The sequence below is a fragment of the Haemaphysalis longicornis genome, unplaced genomic scaffold (genome assembly GCF_048455015.1).
Source record: "Haemaphysalis longicornis isolate Haplotype H1 unplaced genomic scaffold, Haemaphysalis longicornis Haplotype H1 scaffold_1, whole genome shotgun sequence".
Taxonomy (NCBI): domain Eukaryota; kingdom Metazoa; phylum Arthropoda; class Arachnida; order Ixodida; family Ixodidae; genus Haemaphysalis; species Haemaphysalis longicornis.
The window spans coordinates 51,122,362-51,140,080 of NW_027526203.1; the positions used below are offsets into that span (position 1 = coordinate 51,122,362).

The 17,719-nt window shown below is 52.3% G+C and overlaps 1 pseudogene; it reads left to right on the forward strand.

Annotated features, from left to right (window-relative positions):
* Window positions 1–1,881: 1,881 nt before the first annotated feature.
* LOC144169714 (uncharacterized) lies at window positions 1,882–4,917 on the forward strand (annotated as a pseudogene).
* The last annotated feature ends 12,802 nt before the right edge of the window (window positions 4,918–17,719 follow it).

The following is a 17,719-nucleotide window of genomic DNA, read 5'->3' on the forward strand; positions in this document are numbered from 1 at the left end:
CGCTCTGGATTTCGCTTTTCAACGCTTCATACTGCGAGGTTAGTGTATCAACGTTTTCAACTGATATCACCTTGAATTTATTGACACTGAGACAAGTTGAAACTTGGCGAAAAAAAGTTTATTGACGCCACCCACCCTCTCATTTTTTTTACTCAATAAAACGTTTTGCCTCCTCCTCCTCCTCCTCCTCCTCTTCCTCCTCCTCCTCTTTCGCAAAAAATTCTATCGAAGGCACGCGAACAACGGTAAAAACATTCCACAATTTTTTAGCGTGAAATCTGCATGAAGTACTGCTTACCTATATATAGAACGGCCGTTTAATCGGCTAGTCATCTCTGGGATTGCCAGTGAAACTGCAACGCAAACTTGGGCACTTTCCAGTCCGGTAGCCGCACGGCGTTCGCCCACTGTTTGCGGCGTTCTCCATCGCTTGGGAACCTATAAACGGCGGCGATTGCAAACAAAGGATGAATGCACACCAATGTACAGCAATACTTGTCAGCGGAATGATGCACTAACCGGTGGAAAGTGACGCCCAATTCCTTGGGTACCGATCGCGACTTGCAGCCTGGCACCGAGCATTGCGGCATTGTTAGAGCGAGCCGCTGCGCAAACCTGCTGCGGCCACACTGAAGACGTGTAACAGTGTAACCGCGTGTTTAGGTTCACGGTCACGCGCTGCAAAACGGCCTTCTACCTGCCTATCAGCTGATTTCCGCCGGCTCGGCGCTGGCAGATGCAGACGACAAGAGAGGCGATACAGGACGGAGGAGGCGGAGAAGGTGCACCGAGAGAGAGAGGCAAAAAGAGTCCGCCAATGACATGGAGGGCCAATGGTCCGCCATTCGACTTACAGAAATGGCGTTTCCGGCTGCGCTGGGTGTGACGTCAGGGCCTCTCCTAAGCTTTTCTTTCCTCCATGGCTCCAACCATGGAGGAAGAAAAAGTTAGGAGACGGCGCTACCGGAGAAACGTGAAGCCTATACATAAAAAGTAAAATCGAAGTCGGCCCAGGCGTCACTGCACCACGTGACCCAATCGCGCCGCCGTCGCGAGCTCTTCAATTTCGTCTGCTCGAAACTACTCTGCTGCCCGTTGTCGCGAAGCCTGATATATGTTGGTTTTTTCCCCGCGGCTTTTGTCTCTCACACATACGCGGCACTCCTGCCCGCACGCGGGCATGAGATCACCGAGCAGACAAATGCAGGAAGGACGGGGAAAAGCTACCGTCAACCAAACACGAGAGAAGCGCCGGAGTCAGAGACCGCCGCTGCCGCCGCCGCCGCCGGCCCACCCGACCATCGAGGTCACGTGCTGGGCCGACTTCGGCGGCTTGAGAAAGAGAAACGGCGGACGGAGCCGCTTCAACGGAGCTGGGCTTGCGAAGGCTAGCTGCGTGACGTCATGCCGTCTCCTAACTTTTTCTTCCTCCATGGCTCCAACCAATCTCAATGACCTTGGCGCTTCTGCGCATGCGCGGTTAGGTACAAGCCGAAGTATCGAATTTAGGAATATATTTTGATATTGGTATCACTTCTTTACGGCAAGAGGAAAAATATTATTTTGTAAAAATTCATGCTTTTTGTTGAACAGCGTGTTTTGTAAGGTATAATGCTTTTTGTACGTGATTTTGTTTTCCACTTCTCATCTTCCCACCCAGTGCTCGCCTGGAAAATGCGTTCGCACTGCGGTAAACATCAGTTGCTCCTTCGTTTTTTGAAATCGCGTGGGGTTGCGTGTTTTTATCGTTCTCTGTGTCTTTTTCGTGCAGCGTGTGTCGCGAAACTGTCAATGCTGTGTCAGAAGTGAGCACCAGTACAGTAATGACAACGTGAGTGCGCCGGTGCCTGGAGGTGTGTGTGAAGTTTGCAGGCTGTTATAATGCCTGGTCATTGCTGCGTAGCGCGGTGTCGCGGGAACTATGATGGTGGTGAACGTGTACGTGTATTCACCTTCCCTTCGGAACCAGCAAGAAGAGCTCAGTGGATTAAAGCTATCCACCGTGCGGACTTCACTTCAGGAAAGCGGTCGGTGCTAAGGAAAACATTCCTTTAACTGTCGTTGTTACGCCTTCCTCAGTTGCATAGAAAACGCTGCGGGCATCATGTTGCGAGATAAATGCTGCCTCTTTTGGACCGCCTACATATGTTAAGTCGTAGCGAAATAGTATTGCTCGCGTTCAGTTCGCACGAAATTTATACGAAATTCTCCTCGTTTTACTGCCGCGCGGCTGATATCGCGTTTTTAAACTTCAGGTTCCTGAGCTTTTATTGTATTTGTTTTTTATCGCAGGTCTGCGATCGCCACTTTAAACCATCCGACATGGTAAATACAACAAGTTACACGGATACAACGACGGGCAAAGTAATTGAAGTACCACTGAAGTTCGTACGGCTACGGCCTGATGCAGTTCCAAGCATACTTCCCGACTGTCCGGCGTATCTTTCTGCCCCAAATGCAAACACGTCTGGGGAGGCCCCAGATGAGAATAGGACGCGCCGAGAGGCAGCTGTGTTACAAGATGCCATCAGCAAGTCGATTGAGACACACCAGGCGGAAGAAGACAAAAACAAAATTGATAACTTTCAGGCATTCTTACAGTGCCTACCCTGTATCAAGGTTTCCGCATTCTGGACGGTTATTTCACGGCATGACCGTATACTCTTCCTCAGTCTGTCGATGGTGCCCCAGCAATCAGAAAGTCAGTTAAAGTCACCGAAGACCTCTCTCTCAAGCTGTATTTTGAAGATGTCGAGGTCACCATGCTGGATGGCACAGTCATTCCAAAAAGTGTGAATGACGTTCGGGGCCTGACACGTTTCCTGAATGCTGTTGAGACTCTTGATAAGCTTTTTGCCTTCCGCAAACCCGAAGACAAGACAGGTGGCATATTGAAACTAGTGCTATCTCTTCTCGAAGATTCAACAAATCCAGAAGTGGAAGACGAGGAGCGGCAAGATAACTTGACTTTTTTGAAGGAACAAGTGTTTCTCCTTTTGAGCAAGTCACCCCGCTACTCTTCAGAGCTCTTGTTTTTTTCAAGCCTCTTATTTACCATCTCTCTTCATGCCTATAGATACTTGCGGAACTATGGAGGTCTCACATTGCCGCATGAGTCCACGATCAGACGTGTCTGCAATTCACATATGGTTAATCCAGCAGCTGAGCAGCACGATGCTTCTTTCCTGCTCTGTGAAGAAGCTCGGGGGTGCACTGAAGGACCATGAGAAGTGTGTGGTTCTCATGATGGATGAAATCCATCTACAGGCATATTTTGATTATAAGGGTGGCACGATTGTCGGCACTGCCAGCAACACTTCTAATGCAGCAAAGACAGCTCATGTCTGTATGATTCAAAGCCTCCTTTCGTTGCAAAAACCTGTTGTTCACATTTTGCCAGTTGAACAAATCAATGCCCACCAGCTGAACACTGTGCTCCACAGCATCATCAATGAGCTTGAAAAGGCTGGACTTCGCCTCATTGCAGTTACCACAGATAACAATTCAATCAACCGCAAAACAGTGTCTCACTTTGGATCGTCATCAGAACTAAGCAGCTCCTATCCTCGCCCGTCAGATCCCACTCATCCGCTTTTTTTGTTATTGACCCTGTTCACCTGTAAATGTATTCGGAACAATTGGATCAACCACAAGAACTATGGAACCTGCATGTTTTTTCCTTCACTTAAGGATTTGAACTCTGACCAGAAAATTATCACTGCTTCATTCAAGACCCTCCGTGAACTCCACTCAAAGGAAGATCAACTTATCAAGGCTGCTCCAACACTGTCAGTAAAGGCCCTCAACCCATCCAACATGGAGAGGCAGAAGGTTAAGCTTGCGCTGAAGGTGTTCAACCTATCAACCATCGCTGCCCTAGAAACATGCGGACAACGCTATGCACTGCAGCATGCAGCTGGAACAGTGGAATTTTTAAAGATTGTCGAAACCTGATGGAGGATCATTAATGTGAAGTCACCTAGCAAAGGACGCCGGCTTCATGATGATCTGCAGACTCCCATCGCTGAAAAATTGTGTCCGCAACTTGAATTCCTTCAAACCATCATGCAGTGGCTTGACCTCTGAGAAGGTTTGAAGTTTGACAATGGCATTTTCACTCGGGAGACTCACAGTGCCTTGCGCCTCACTACAGAAACATTGGTCAAGATCATCAGCTATTGCCTTGAAGACCTTAGATTTGACTACGTTCTCCTTGGGAAATTCCAAACGGACTGAAGATTTGGGAAGTATAGGCAGCTTTCCGGGTCGCAGTACCATGTCTCTATCAGGAAAGTGTTTGAATCCGAACGCAAGCTGCGGCTGCAAAGAGCCCTGGAGCTTCCGGACATGGATGCAGGATCACCTGCAGTCAGCTTTGATGAGGCCATCCTGCAGAACTTCAGCATTGAAGTAAATGACAAGGACTTTGAAATGAAAGCAGACAATCTTCCAGCTATAACATATCTGCCCGGATACTGTGCCCACGCGGCACTTAAGAAACTTGCATGCACTGCGTGTCGAGTAAATTTGGTAGAAGATGAAGAGATCACAATTGAAAATGCAGAGATTATAGCAAACATGAATCGCGGAGGGCTCAAGTTCCCCCAGCCTCCAGTTGTGAATGCTGTAATGACTGCTGAAATTGTCCTGGACAAGTTGCGAAGTGAAAAGTATCGTGTGCAGTTCCATTCTCTGCCAAACCAAAGGCAAGCCCTTTTCACACTGGCCACCAACCTAATAAAAGACGGTGACAGTTTTGAAGAATGTGAAAGTGGCCATAGCCCTCATTTGGTTATGCATCACATTCTTAGCACAGCAGCAAACATTCTCGTAAAAAACTATTGCAAAAATAGGAACGACAGTCTTGTACAAGCGAAAGTTGCTCAAAAGCGTAAGCTTAGCACTTTGAAATCGTGATGTTTTGATGTTTTGTATTGATTGTTTTGACTTTTTGTGTGAAACACCTGTAAATGTTTTCTGAATACTTGTACTCTGTAATAAACATTCTTTCTAAGTAACACAGCCTGCTTAATTATTATCAAATCGAAAGGCAACTGCTCAATTTAGATGCTACGCATAGAGCTGTAACCTATTATAAGAGCCATAACTTCGGGAATGTTTTTTCTTGTGTGGAGGTAGTCTAAGAGCATGGTTGAAAGAGCATACAAGTAGTAGCCAGATTCCTGGTAACGAGTCCGCGGTCGCTGATAGACCACAGGGTTAAATTTCTGACTGGCAATAATTACTGAGTATGCAACAGGCAATGAGCTATTCGTAAAAAAAGCAAAAAAAGAAAAAACACCCCCCTCGCGAGGGGCACGATCAAATGCAGAGCATTTCCGCGGGGGGGCGCGCCTGCAAGTCGTATGGATTACGTATTGGTTGTTGTAATTGTTGTCTTCCAGCGTAGACATTGTCGATGAAGTTGCTGGTGAAACGTGAAACGTGCCGTGAACCCCCTGCCGCGGCTATGACGCATCGTGGAGCGGCTATGACGCAACGTGGCGCGGCTATGACGCAACACAATCCCACACAATCCACTTTAATCCAATCCAATCCAAATTCAAACCAATCCAAGCCAAGCCAAGCCAATCCAAGCCAATCCAATCGAATCCAATCCAATGCCCCTCGCGAGAGAGTGTTATAGCGCCAAAATCGCGCCACCACACGAACGCGTGATGTTGACGTCACGATCACGCCACAGATGTTAGCGACCGGAGCACGCGCGAACGACATATGTGGTTTAAGCGCGAACCGACCGCGGCGAGAGAGCGCCATGCGAGCGCCCCCACCTGTTCTTGCGCGCGTACCGACTGTTGATCAGCGCGAACCCAACGCGGCGAGAGAGGGTGTTGCGCACGTCCCCACCTGTTGTGCGCCCGAACCGAACGCGGCGAGAGAGGGCGTTGCGAGCGGAGAGAAGGCGAGGAGGATGCGGGGGAGAGGGCGCACCTGTGGCCGACGGTTGAATGAGTCAAGGATATAAGGCGTGTTCGTAACCTTCCATTCTGTGTCGGCTTTGTGGTGCAGTGGGTAGATTACCATGTACCTTGTGTTCCGCCCGCAGAGTCGTTGGTTCGAAACCTGGCGCCGGTAAGTATTATTTTTTTATATAGTGTAGGGGGAGCGATGCGGACTACGGACGCCAACGCGGGTGACATCGTGAGTTACTGTAATGCTCTGCATTTAAAAAAGGTTTGAGCTCCGCGGCCGACAAGTCAGAGACGCGCACAAACTTCGCAAGCAGCAGATCAGGCTGGCGCACGCACCCCGCGGTAAAACACGTCCATAAAATAGAGGCACATGGATAGATGCACACAAAATAGAGGCACACAAAAAAAAAACTCGCGCCAATCCACCCCGTGAATGGGGTTGGAAAGCAAAGCTGTAAACGGCACCCATAACAATTACCCATGCGACGTCACTTAAATTCACTCACATCGCTCTACAAATAGCAAAACCAGAGAGAAGTGAAATGCGCTTAATCACAACATTTATTACTTCAAAGAGATATTCTTGTTAAGTTTAAATCAATGCATGAAACATGAACGGTGTTTGGTTGAGGTGTATTGGTGTATTACAAGCGTGGAAACTTTTTTTATAAAATTAAAGTAAGCTCCAACACGGTGTTAGACGATCTGTCTTCTCTGTCTCTGCGCGGCGGACGGAGGCGACGAGATTTGCGGCAGAGAAGGAGGAGAAGGAAGAAATACTTCTGTTCAGATTTCTGAACGGCCCAGAGTGGAGCCCTGGGGAGTGATTCCTTCTTCTGTGGGGCCCATATGCAGTCCGCGCGGCCTGTGTTCTGACCACCCGCTGAAACTGGGTAGGTAGAGAGGGCCTGGACAGCAGCATCTCCCATTGCTGTTGTTGGGTAGTTGACGGAAAGAGAGGATGGTGCTCACTGCTAAAGACGCACACCCCGATTACAGTGCGGAGTGTTCCTACTTCTGAGAAAAATTTACATTCAGCGATTCAGCGTCATAGCGATTCGGTAACATTAAGTAAAGACGCGTAGGCTGGGGGAAGGAGCCCGGATTGTAAGAGGCGTAGGGTAGTTGTTCTCTGGAAAGGTCAGGGTAAGGCGAAGGTACGGTCTGTGTCAGAACGCGGTAATGCTGGGTTATCTCCCTGAACGTTACAAGCGCGTGACTGTCCTCGTGCAGCTCCATAGCACGGGAGGTAAATCGCAGGCTTGTTGGGTGGGCGTATTTGTTGCCCTTCATTGAAGCGTGAGGGGGTGTCGAGTCGAGCTTAATGGAACCGTTTGGGGGTGGTTTTTAGAACGCGCAGTGCAGGTCAGGACACGCAACCCTACTGGTAATTCCAGTAGGCTTGCTGGGAATCTATGACTACCTCCGAACCCGTGGTTGAGGGAGAGCCAAGGTGACGGCTACCTCTTCTGCTCTCGTCATTTCTTGGGTCCTAAGCGAGGTACACGCAAGGAGGCTGGTTCGGGAGGTAGCCACGATGATAGCGTATTGGAGCCCTTGATGTTTGGAGGCGTCTGTATAGATAACTGCGTGATCCCCACCGAAAGTGGTGTTTTGCGCTTGAGCCCGTGCTTTTTGGTGACCCTCGTCATGTAATGGGTTCATATTTGTAAGCAAAGGGAACATCGTTAGTTTTAGTCGCCAAGAGTCTGGGAGTACGTCAAGCGTAGTGACATTCTGGGCTGTCCAGCCAATTTGGTGAAGCATGCGGTTACCCATCACAGTTCTGAGTCGGACCTTCTGGTGAGAAAGATGGCCTTCTATCAGCTCTTCCACCGTGTTGTGGAGCCCCGTGGTAAGCAGCCTCTGTGTGGACGCGCTCATGAGAAGACCAATGGCCTGCTCAACCGTCTTGCTAATTATTATATAAGGCATCTCTATGTCTTCTTTGTCGAGAAGAAGAAATGGGGTTGACGTAAGTAACTCTCGAGAGGACAGAAGCTTCAATTATTCGAAAGGTACTGGATTTCTTTAGGCCTTGCTTCTTGGTGGCAACTCGCCAGATCATGTGATCATGTTTTATAATGCTGTTTTTGAGGCGCTGCAAGGAGACGTCACTCTTGTCGTTAGCCTCGAGTTATAGGCCCCGGATCTTGATGCTGGGGCTTGGAGTGATGGCCTGGGCATCAAGGAGTATTTGAATGTATTCCTTGGTTTGGCATGAGGGTGGACGACAAGGAGCTGTGATTGTTTACGTGAACACTGGAGGCCACAGTCTTTAGCACATTGGTGTACTAGAAGTGAAATTCCATGCATCGGTGTGAGCTAACTCTTAGCACATGAACAAGGTGCGCACAGGGCCGCTAGACGGGCGCGAGTGGTCGCGTGACGCTTTTACGTGAAATTCAGCAAAAACGCAGGGGGTAAACCCGTAGATGTGCTTGATGAGTACACCACCTGTCTTACCAGTCTTCGCGTGGGCTCGTAGCTAAATCGGTAAGACAACGGGCTCTCGCTTTGTTAGTCTAATAGTTCCGGGTTCAATTCCCGGCGGTGCCAGTAATTTCTTTTATTTGTTCGCTGGAGTTTTCTGGTGACACCAACGGTCGCGAAAGGACCCTTGGGGGGTAGAGGTAAAAAGCTTTGCTTTAAAACAAGCCGAGAAAACAGGCACATGCACAAAGCACAAGCCGTGGACCCCACAGAAAAGTATGAGGTCATCTCGTAGACACCACGAGCGTCCGTCCGCGCAAGAAATGTAAACGTTCGGTTACGCTGCCTCCGTGAGGCACTGATACGCACACACACCAAAAAAGTCAAAAACAGTCTGCCGCGGTAACACAATAGTTCATCGTAGCGCACCAGATCGGAGGTGGGCGATGTGCAGTCCAGTTGTTGCGCGGCCGAACACAGTTGCACCGCGCCATCCCCCACCCTCCACCCCGCCGCAAGCACCGCTGTCCGAATGACCGTTATGCATTCAGTTAAGGTGAGCGCATTAGCTTCGCAGTTACGGAGTGAGGGGGTGAAGACGTCAGTAGCTGAGGTTTTCGGAGTCCTAGGTGCCGTAGAGCCAAAACTCCGATTTGAACAAACAGCGGATTGCCCAAACGGGCTCCACCATATTAATTAGCTGCTTCTTTCTTGAGTAGGAACGCCCTACGCCCGACTGAAACTGATGCTCCCCTTTGTCGCGTGCGTATTGGTCGGGGGCATGTTTACGCGGGCCTCTGCGCGACAGTCCTCCACTTGCCGTGAAGCTAGGTGCGTCGCCCTGACCCAGCTTGATCAACTGGGGCTTCTTCGACGGCGGCAATCTATCCGACAGGGTTGCTACTAGCTTTACCCTTTTCCCGCCAAAATGGTGGGAAGTGCTCTTACCGGCAACGTGGCCAGTCGAGCGTTGCCTTCGCCCACGCGTCGTTTCCGACGAAAGGGCCGTCTTCTTAGCGCGGCGTCTCGGCATGGGAGACCCCCAACGGCACCTGGCGCTCGGCCGCGTGGCCGTAAGAATACGGTCAGCCTGCAGGGCGACCGGCGGTGCTACCGGCTGCCTTGATCCGAGCGTATAAAACTCGCCCTCGACCGGCGGTTCACCAGCAGCACCCCTCGTTGGGTCAGCCAACTCACATACGTTCGACTAGTAGTTGCCGGTGCCCTCTTGCGGCACACCAGCCGCCGGTGTGCCCACCCAATTCACGACTCCGGGCGAGTGGTACGGGCTCGAGCTTTGCGGAAGGCGTGACGGGCTCGCGCGTCACTGCCAGTGGCGTTGCCTCTATCGCCAGCTCTACAAATCCACCCGCCTCGGCTTCGCACTCAACTGCTGCGCCACCCGTGTCGCCCCCGGCCGGGTCTGCCTGCTCAAAGGCATTCGCGTCGCGCTCGCACGCTCTTACCAGAAGTTCGGGACTAACCGGCGATATTCGCAGGGCACATGGGCACGGAGTCGACGATGACAGGAGATGTCTCTGCATCGCAGGAAACATCCTCGGACGATCCCCAGTTGCGCGAGCCTACCTGATGCTCGAGCGCCACTTCTCTCCGGTGGGCTTGCAAACGCGCCCTTGCGACTTCAACCTCATTCCTAGCAGCTTGAAGTTTTCTCTCCCACTCCCCTTTACAGAGCTCCAAACTAGACATCGCTCTAGATTTAGCTGACCTCGCGCGGAAAAATAACAACCATCGGACAGCAGTAGTCGCGTGCGGGTGAAAAGGGGAAGGGGACTCACTTTTCTGTTGTTATGGCCCGGTGGGCAGGCTGTGTCTCACAAACGGCGCTCGCGACGCACCGCCGTTGAGCTGGTACCGATCGAGACGCTTCCCTTCACTGTATCCTCACACTCCTCGGTGAGACTTGGAGGCTGTCTTCGTGAGCTCGAACTGCAGGCTCGAGCTGTAGGTGTGCTCCACGGGAAGGAAAGGTCAGGTTGGTTGGTTGGTTGGTTGGTTTGTACCAAAAATCAATCGCGCGTACCCACTCTGGGGGATTGGCCAAGTCAGATTGGGTAAACTGGTTAAGAATTCAAAATTAGGGTAAAATAGAGCTGTGGAGAATGTGAGGACTCGCTCTTTGAACGGTGGTCCGCTCGTTCTCGTTGTCCTCGTACAGGCGTGCGGTGATTCCTGTTCTGCCTACTGCGCCAGTCAATTTCAGGTCTTCTCCGAATCCAGGAATGCACCGCGGTGACTCGTGTCGCCGTGAGGGACGAGGCACACTCAAATGTCAAAGTTATGTACAGTTTATGTACAGGAATATTTTCAAGGCATATACAAGGGAGCAGGCTAGCCCGCAGTGGGGCTTAGAAGCTTGCCGGGGTCTAGCCGGCGCAGGCCGGACTCTCCCCACGACCTGCGACAAGTTCAGAGCAAAAAGACCCCTTTCCTCTCGCCGGGCTCGACATAAATACCCCAGGTGCAGGAAGTGGAAAGGTTAAATAAAACGATAAACGGCAAGGCATGCATTGCACGTCACCCAGCCAAGGTGGTGAAAGCACGCCGCCAACGCCGCGTCCTTTTGTCCCAGTGCGGGCGCCGTCTAGGCAGCGCTTACGCGGTGGCCCCTGCATCTGGCGGCCAAATTGCCAGCGGCCCCCTTTGGAGGATAACGATTTCCCCAATACGCGTCGCGACGGGTGCACGCAGTGCGGCGACGTCTGCACTCAGACCCCGCCAAAGGGGTTTGTCCATGCGCCGCTCTGCCAGTTCCCACGCGCAGCTTACGTACAGGTGACCTTAGGCGGCGGCCCGTCGTCGGATTTGCGCCGGGGGAAGAAGGGGGTGCTGCGGTACATTGACGCCCCGCGCTCGAACCTTACACTGCCCAAATTCAGGTGAATATACAACCGCATTAGACGAGTGAACATGTATCACTCCTATAGGACGCCGCCAGACTTTTATGCCGCAACTCGCGATTTAAGCGTCATTTCAAGCTTCACAGCCGATCCAAAGGGTGTTAAGATCGGCCGACACGGGCCTGGGAAAAATTCCGTGCAAGCTCTGTCCCTAGTTGTACGTGAATGAGTCACCCACAAGCACCGAGGCGGCACGAACCACTGGCGCCAAAGCGACGGCGGCGGTATCAATTCGCAGTCTACCCTCGGTTCAGCGGACGCAGCGGGCCGCTTCCTTCCTCCATACCCGAACGATAAAATGGCCGACCGAAAGGCAACTGCGGTTTTCAAGTGGCCAAGATCTTCGGTTTCCGTCCGTCGGTGGAAGGTAGAGGTCACTCATCGTCACATGCTAGGAGACGAGTTGAGATATCGTTCTCACGGGGCCTCCAAAATGAAGACTTGCGCGTGTAGTGGTGCAACTCCGGCACGATAGACAACATGGTTCGATGACGTGGACATTCCCTCTTCCCATCGACCGAGTGGCCCGCGGGCATCAGCCCTTGTTCATGTCGCGGCCGCTGCATCATGTCGTCAACTGCCCACCTGACTTGACAACTTCGGCGGAGCTAAATTCCCTCGCCAGGGATTTAGGCACTGAGAGCTATTTAACCGACTGTATGTGCGTTACTCATGTACTCCTGCCTCGACTGTCAGCATGTAAAAGAAATCTGCTGTACAGCTCCCTCCGCCTCTCAAGTCCGACACCGTGCCGAGCCGGAAGGAGTCAAGCAACCAAAGGGCCTCTCATCTCTAACAAGGGGAAGAAGCGGCACAAGGAAACCATTGTTTTGTTCGTGGCGTTTTATTGTCAGGACGGAGTAAAAACGGAGAAGGAAAAGCAGCAAAGCGCTCAGGGGGCATCGCGGATCTTCTCCCGCAGCGACTGGTTCTCCAGCTTCAGCTGCACCAGCTGCTCCTTGAGGCGCCTCAAGGCCCGGTTCCGGTTCTCCTCCACCAGCCGGGTGTTGCGCAAGTGCAGCTTCCAGGCGGAGCGCAGCTGCGCCACGACCGCCCACATGTCGCCCACCTTGAGCGACAGGATGGTGCCGAGCACGTCCCGCAGTTCCTTGGGGTAGAGCTGCTCGACCAGATCAGCGGTGGCCTGCTCGCCGCTGCCGCCGCCGGCCGCGAGCACGGGCCCGCTAAGCTCCAGGAATCCTGGCAGGCCCAGCTGCTCCAGCATCTGGTCCAGCCACGCGTGCACGCCGCGCACGTCGGCCTCTCCCTGCGGCACCTGGTACGACGAGGCGCCCTCGCCCGGGCGCTGCTGGCCCTCGAAGCCGCTGCTGCGCTCGTTGTCCATTGGCGGCCAGATGGTTCTGAAGTCTGCGTTCGGCACGGCTCCTTCCAGCGTCTCCACGCAGCGCCTCGGCCCAGGAGAATGAGCACGCGCGTCTCTGCTTTCTCGTCGTCATGTAGCTGCTGATGGGGCGCAAATTCCGTGTGTTCGATGCGCTGGTTAAAAATGCCAGCTGGCCGGGATTCAAGCGCCATGACACGTTCCGCCATCTCCATTTCGTAATTATCGCTCGCATTCCAGGATTTCTCGTTTCCTGCGTGCGAGCCACAAAATTACCATAACCACGGCGCCTAGTAGCACAGACCCACAGAGGCATATTGGCCAACGCTTACCTCTGACATTTCCCGTTTCCTGCTTGCTTAGGAGGCCTAGGACGGACAAGGAGGCACGTGGAGGCTGACGGATATGTGACGTCAACACAGCCTCATCGGATGGTCCGGCTTGACGGCGCATACACACGTGCGGAGCGACTAGCAGAGCGCGGAGGAAGCGGGGCGGCTACCGAGGGGCACACATCGAGACAGCCTAGACAGAGTGAACTAGAATATGGGGAGTATAGGCAAGTATACGCCTCGAGCGCGGCCTGTAGGGGCGCCACTGAAATCCCCCGTGCGGCCCGTTTAGAAAGCAGCTGCGGGAGCCTCCGGCCGGCTCTCCCCTGTCGTCGTTACCTTTGGGGCTCGTTCAAGACTGCGATTTACCGTTTGTACGCGTTCGAAATACAGAATAATGTGGAGCAGGCACTCTGTTTGCAAGCGTGTTGTGTTTAGGAGAGTATAATCGTTTATGACGTGATCTAGGTGTGGTACATTCGGTGTGTATGAGCGCCAGGTGTGTGTCACAGGCCGGCGTCCCGAAGCCGGCATATGCATGCAGCTGATTGCAATTCCGCTGCCCTGAAATTTAGTGCAAGTGTCTTCAGAAGCAGTGTTTCCTCCGATGGTCATGTTGCGGCCATACACTATGATATAAACCGGCTTTGTGCGCTTACATAATCTAGCGGAGCACTCATACCTGACAGCAAGCAAGTTACGCTTGTCAATATCACATATGAGATATTGATCACTGCCCTGGACAAGCCAATGCGGCATAAATTTCGCAAAGATTCTACAAAACAAGCACGATGAATAATGCAAAATTATACTCGGGAGTCGGCACACGACGACAAATTTAATGCTAGGTCGTCTTGTCGCGAGGTGAGTGCTCGCAAAGATTCACGTGTTACATTTATCATCCACGAGAACCGCGGAGACCTGCTTATAGAGTAATCCTCGTCCGCGACCCAACTCTCCTTCGAAACACCGTCATATGGCACGGGGAGACTGCAAAATCTAGCATAAACCGAAAGCTGAAGGCCTCATCAGATACCACGCGCTTCCAACGAGATTGACCCCGCACGGGGCACCTTGAGCAATCTTGGTGACGGTACTGGCGATACCGCGGACCCCGAGCCCCCAAACATAAGCTGGATCCAACCGTGGTGATGTGTTTTTAAGGTGAAGGGTAGAAACCTCTAACGGTGGCCGTCGGAGCCCAGGTCAAGCTCCGGCGGATGGGCTCCCTGTCTGTTTACCAGGCAGGGAGCTCCGGGACCTCCTCAGCTATCAGGGTAAGGTTGTGGAAGAAAGTACCCCCGTCTCCCTGCTTTTATACTATGCTTTATGGTATTGTCTAAAACCCCCCCCCCAACCGTGATCGGTCCCTGAAAAGGGGCCGCACCGAAGTATCCTTTCCTCCGTTGCCGTCGTTAACCTTTCCTGAACCGGACCATTTTTCTCGATTTCATGTGATGGAATCCCTCAATCCAACCCACCCTCTTGCATCTCAGTCAGTCTTCTTGATCGCCAAGTATCTTGAAGCCATAGTAGGAAAATCGTATAAATGCAAAAATAAAGGTCTGGTGAACTCTTAATTGAAATAAATGACAAGCAGCAGTCTGCAAAGCTTCTAGCTCAGACTAGACTGGCTGATCTTGACATCCGGGTCACACCCCATCGGAGCCTCAACAGCTCGCAGGGTGTGATATCCGAGACAGACCTCCTGAACGAAACCGATGCGGATCTCCTTGCCGGCTTGAAGGATCAGGGCGTCACTGCCGTGAGACGCATCACCATCCGCAGAGACGACAAGGAGATTCCCACCAAACACATTATCTTGACTTTCGACCGCGCAATTCTTCCACAATACATAAATGCAGGTTTTATCCGTTGCTCCATCCGTCCGTACATCCCGAACCCGCGGCGCTGTTTTAAGTGCCAGCAGTTCGGGCATGGTACGAACTCTTGCCGTGGCCGAACGACGTGTGCAAAGTGCGCGGCGCACGATCATCCGAGCGAGAACTGCTCAGCCGAAACTCTCACTTGTGTAAACTGCGGGGGGCCGCATGCGGCATACTCCCGCAAGTGCGAAAAATTTCAACTAGAAAAGAAAATCATCAACATCAAAGTCACTGAAAACATCACCTTCCCAGAGGCGCGAAAGAGGTTCGCCTCTTTCCCCCTGGGGAGGTACGCCGACGCGGCTCGCCGGGGGGCGGAGCGGCGTCTGGTTTCCACAGGGACCCAGTTCAGCGAGTCTGACCTGGTCCCTCGCCCGCCCCCCCCTGGGTTGCCTCTGGCAGCCCAACCCGCCACCACGCCGCTTGCTGAGGCAGCAGCGGTTGTGGTGGCAACCTCTTCCGTCGGGACCGGTGCCGCTCCCGCCTCTGTCTCCCCGCCCTCCAGTGCGTTGGAGGGTACAGAGGTGATGGACACCACGGGCCCCGCACCGGTTCCCACCGCCACCGCACCGCCTGTGCCACCTCTGGCGCCCCGGACGCCCTCGGCGGTGGCGGCTCAAACGAAGGGCTCCCGAGGGGGGGCCAAGTCCAGGGGGCCCGGTCCGTCGGGCACCCCTCGGACATCCGATGACGAGATGGATGTCGGGCCGTTCCTGCCTGCAACGCAGCGCAAGGAACGCGTCCCGACGCCAAAGCCTCCCGACAAGCCAAAAAAGGCGAGAGTCACAGCCCCGAAAGACGACACATAAACAAACACACACACTCCAGTAGCTCTCACACTAAATAATGGGAAGAGAAAACATAATTCAATGGAACTGTAGAGGCCTTCTTAAAAATCTTGACGATGTATACGAAATACTGCATGCTAATCAGCCAAGTGTGATGTGTCTTCAGGAGACGCATTTGAATTCCAAGCACACAAATTTCTTAAATAGGTACATGGTCTTCAGAAAGGACAGGGATGGCTGCACACACTCTTCGGGCGGTGTAGCCATAATAGCCCGGAAATCCCTAGCATGCCACCCTGTCGCTCTCAACACCGTCCTTGAGGCTGTAGCAATACGCACAATAATTTTTAATAGGTTGATAACGGTATGCTCCATATACATTCCTCCTGATGTCACACTTTTGAGCTCTGACTTCGAGGCGCTGGTCGACCAGCTGCCTGAACCGTACATCCTAACAGGCGACCTTAATGCACACAACTCTCTTTGGGGCTCCTCCAGAACGGATGCCCGAGGTCGCCTGTTGGAGAAGTTTCTTACATCCTCCGGAGCATGCCTTTTCAACAAAAAACAGCCTACATATCATAACTTAGGACACAATACATACTCTCATCTTGACTTGGCTATTGGTTCTGCAGTTCTCTTTCCATGTCTTGAGTGGGGTGTGGGCACGGACCCATATGGTAGTGACCATTTCCCCACTTCATTAACGTATATAGGTATAGGCCCGAGCAGTCCATCTTCCCATAAAAAGTTTAATGAATCAAAAGCAAACTGGAGCACATTCACACAAACATCTCAACTACACCACACATCCATAAAGCACCTACACGTTGAGGAAGCCGCCCAACTCGTCACGGCGCACATCCTCGACGCCGCCGAAAAGTCCATTCCCCAGGCCTCCAGTGGGTCCCGCAGCCCAAGGAGGCCCTGGTGGAACGAGGACCGCAGGCGGGCGCGAGAGGCCCAGAACAAGGCGTGGGGTGTCCTTCGCCGGTACCCCACGTCAGATAACCTCATTTCTTTTAAACGGGCAAAGGCTTTTGGGAAGCGAGTGCGTCGTGAGGCGAAAAGGGAGAGTTGGCGCGCGTTCCTCACTTCCATAAACTCATACACGGACACTCACAAAGTCTGGACACGAATACGAAAACTAAAAGGACAACGGACACACAGCCTGCCCCTGGTTAGTACAACAGGGGACACACTGGAAGACCAGGCTAACACACTCGCACAACACTTCCAACACGTGTCCAGCTCAGCACACTACACTAATACTTTCATGCAACACAAAACTAATGCAGAAAAGAAGCCCTTACGAGACAAGAACAAGTCGAATTCTGCTTACAACTCTGAATTCACACTTCATGAGCTGAAGGTTGCTCTTTCCACCTGTAAGCCCTCAGCTCCAGGGGCAGACAGCATTACATACACCATGATACAACACCTACACACAGACACTCTTGAGACACTCCTACACCTCTACAACATAATATGGCTTTCGGGGCAGCTTCCAAGGTCTTGGAAGGAGGCTATAGTTGTGGCCTTTCTGAAGGAGGGGAAGGACCCTTCCTCTCCCGCAAGTTATCGTCCCATCGCCCTGACAAGCTGCCTGTGTAAGCTCCTCGAGAAGATGATAAACCGTAGGCTAGTGTACTTTCTGGAGTACAACGGTCTTCTCGAGGGCTGCCAGGCAGGCTTCAGGGTGGGGCGATCTACCAATGATCAACTTCTTGCACTGGAATCCTACATAAAAGATGCATTTGTCCATAACCAGTTCTGCCTTACTGTATTTTTTGATATTGAAAAAGCTTATGATACAGCCTGGCGCTACGGCATCCTCAGGGACCTTAAGTCATTTGGTGTCTCTGGCAACATGATGAACACTCTTTGTAGTTATTTGGCCGAGCGAACCTTTCGAGTGAGGGTTGGCGGTGCACTCTCCACTGTATATTTGCAGGAAAATGGTGTGCCGCAAGGTGGAGTTCTAAGCTGCACCTTGTTTATAGTTAAGATGAACTCCCTCCGAAAGTCATTGCCGCCGACCATTTCCTGTTCCATCTATGTAGACGATGTGCAAATATCTTTTA